Source organism: Adiantum capillus-veneris, chromosome 3, assembly GCF_014529385.1.
Source record: "Adiantum capillus-veneris isolate H3 chromosome 3, ASM1452938v2, whole genome shotgun sequence".
In the NCBI taxonomy this organism is placed as follows: domain Eukaryota; kingdom Viridiplantae; phylum Streptophyta; class Polypodiopsida; order Polypodiales; family Pteridaceae; genus Adiantum; species Adiantum capillus-veneris.
Window position 1 is genome coordinate 28,587,768 of NC_140933.1, and position 3,174 is coordinate 28,590,941.

General features: G+C 41.3%; 1 pseudogene; it reads left to right on the top strand.

The window, feature by feature from the left end:
• Nucleotides 1-436: 436 nt before the first annotated feature.
• On the top strand, nucleotides 437-1,087 carry LOC147460658 (uncharacterized; annotated as a pseudogene).
• Nucleotides 1,088-3,174: the final 2,087 nt, after the last annotated feature.

Here is a 3,174-nt window from a genome sequence, read left to right on the forward strand (position 1 = left end):
GAGAGAGAGAGAGGAGAGAGAGAGAGAGAGAGAAGAGAGAGAGAGAGAGAGAGAGAGAGAGAGAGAGAGAGAGAGAGAGTCATTGGCCACAATTCTCATTCTCTCTCTTCACACACATACATTGTTTTTCTCTAGCATGGCAACTTCTTCTTTAGGCCGGCGTAGGCTCCTATCGGGGGGGAAGAGAGAGAGAGAGAGATAGAGAGAGAGAGAGAGAGAGAGAAGAATAGAGAGAGAGAGAGAGAGAGAGAGAGAGAGAGAGAGAAGAGAGAGAGAGAGAGAGAAGAGAGAGAGAGAGAGAGAGAGATTCGTTGGCCACAATTCTCATTAATATTGTTTTGCTCTAGCCCTTTCAGGCCACATACTGTGACGGTTCTTTTGTGCCATAGATAGGCAGGTGAAGAAGAGACCTCCAGTGCCAGGAGAACGTGACAAGATGTCATTTGGTAAGGAAGGTCCAAAAGAGGGAAAGGAGGGAGCTACAACCAAAGTTGATGGTGCAACAGTGGCAGTTAGAGTTGCATGGGGTATTTTCAGATTTTTGAAGGCGAAAAAAGAAGAGGACACCCTCATTCAAGAGTATTATGGAGATCGAGAGGATTTTACTCTTCCTGATGGAGATCGCAATAATTATGATGCACAGGAGGTCTACATTGAAGAGAAAGTTGAGTTTGTGAAGGTGGACCCTCCTCCTATGGTTATTCCTCCTCATTCAGATTAGCTGAAATGTGTACTAGAGGAGGAAATCAAAGCAACAAAAAAAGTGGAACCTCCCCCACCTGACCCAAAGGCTGATAAGAAGCCCAAGGTGGAGGAAAAGCCCTGGTTCCTTCGCCTTTTTTATCCACCCAAGAAAAGTGATTGGCAAGCCCAAGTTGAAGGAGAGTGAGAGCTTTGATAGTAAAGATGTGAAGCCCAAAGAAAGTCACAATTATGAAATCAAGAGTGGAGATACTCTATGGGAGATTTCAAGAAACATGGGATCTCGCTAGATGACCTGAAAGCAACAAATGGCTTGCATGGGGATAATATTTATGCTGGAGATAAGCTTGTTATACCTCCAAAATGATGTGCTGGCATACAGGGTGTGCCATCTCACCATACGAGTTGTATGATCACCAACATTTTCTGTAATTAGTTTTTTTCTTTAAAAGAAAGAAAGAGAGAGACAGAGAGAGAGAGAGAGAGAGAGAGCAAAAAAGGAGAAAATTACCAAAATATCCCTCTAATTCAAAGAAATTTTCAAAATACCATGGTATCTATTTTTGTTGGATTGTTCAAGATTTTCTAATCTTTATTCCGCGTTGACAATTGAAACCCGTTTTTTGAGTGTTTAGAATGTAAGTTGTCACAAATTACCTCAGTGACAAATTGCCTCAGTGACAAATTGCCTCACAACAAATTGCAATTATGTCTAAAAATAATGAAGAAATTCATCTCTAAAACCTATATAACCAACTCAAATTGTACTTTTAGCATCTTGGATTGATAGACAATTAGTCTTCTCATGAAAAGCTACAACTTTTTTTATTTTTGCAAATATTTAATTTTACAACCAAGGGTATTTTGGGAATTTTGAAAACTTTAAAGGGCCCTTGTGCCCCACATAATATCGCACATATAACTCGTCAAGATCCGCCAACTCTACCATGGCTTCTCTCGTCTCCTCTGAAATCCCGCCCCCCCCCCCCCCCCCCCCCCCCCCCCCTCTCTCTCTCTCTCCTCTCTCTCTCTCTCTCTCTCTCTCTCTCGTGCGCACACGTAATGCGAAACCCTCAAAATGGGTATTTGCCCCAATGTTGCCTGGAGTCTTGTAGCTTCACATGATAAAGGTGGTGTTATCAAGACACACATAAGAGGTACGCCTGAGAGAGGAATTGTTCCGCCACACCATCTGCATGGTGACACATCATCTGCCCCACTCCATGTCTTACCGAGGATTACCCGGAACTTGTTCTCACAGGGCCCATTTGATGGTTTCTCGAGGCGGCACAAATTTCTAGCATATGCCAAAATAGGGAGGAGTCCCACACCAACTCGCCAAGTATGACCCATTGGTCTGCTGAGCAGAGGCCTCATGCACAAGTAGGGCCAATAGAACTACAAATGAGTATGCTCCTCTTTTGGCGCCTCTATTTGAACCCACCACAATCAAATTAGGGCCGGGGACATAATTCGAATGTTGCATAGTAGGAGAAAAATGACACCTAAGGATTGCGATTATAAGAGGATCAACAATACCATTCTGATCGAGGTTATGGTCTTTGGAAAGAAGATAGAGAATATCACCTTGCAAAGTATGAATAATGGTGGATTAGTTACAATTCATGCAGATGTAGCAGTGTATCATGTACAAACCTAGGATTTGGAATCGATGCTAAAAGCATTATGCAAGTGGTCAACAGTTCATGCAAATATTAGTTACAGTTCATGCTGATGTAGCATTGTACCATGTACATACCTAGGACTTGGAATCCATGTTGAAAGCATTATACAGGTAGTCAATATATTATTGATATTGACTTGAAACCTTATAACTGATCCTTATTAATGAACTTCTCTTTTATGAATCTTGCTCGGTTTTTTTCTTGCTCGGAAGTTTTCGCTCGGGGTTTGGTAGGACTCCATGAAAACGACACATGCATTGAATGAAAAAGTGAACGTTTTCAAGGATTTATGAAAAATTAGGTTCACTTTTCAGAGTGTTCAGTTGTCCTTTTGGACGTATGCAACAAGTGCAAGTATATTTTAAGAACATTTTCTAAAGAGAGAAATAGAATTTCTTAAAAGGCCCTCCAAATGTCCTCCAAAATCTCCTAATGCCTACTTGTCTTGTCAATGCACATGGGACACATCTTCGCTAGGTTATCGACAAAATCAATAAACACTCAAGATTGTGTGTAAATCCTCAGCATCTTTGGGGTGCAATATTTGACAGTTTCTTTTGGTGATTTTGGTATAGGAGAAAGGCTTCTCAATCAAATAATCCATCCCCATCTCGGGCTTGACATTCCTTTTTTGAAGGCCTTTCCCACCTTTCACACACAATAGGCTACCTCAGAGTGCTTTCACAAAATTCTTACATCTAGTTCAAAGGAGCTTCCATACACACACATATTCTTGCCCTAAATAAATAGAGGCAATCATGCATGCCAAGAGAAAAATGAATTAATG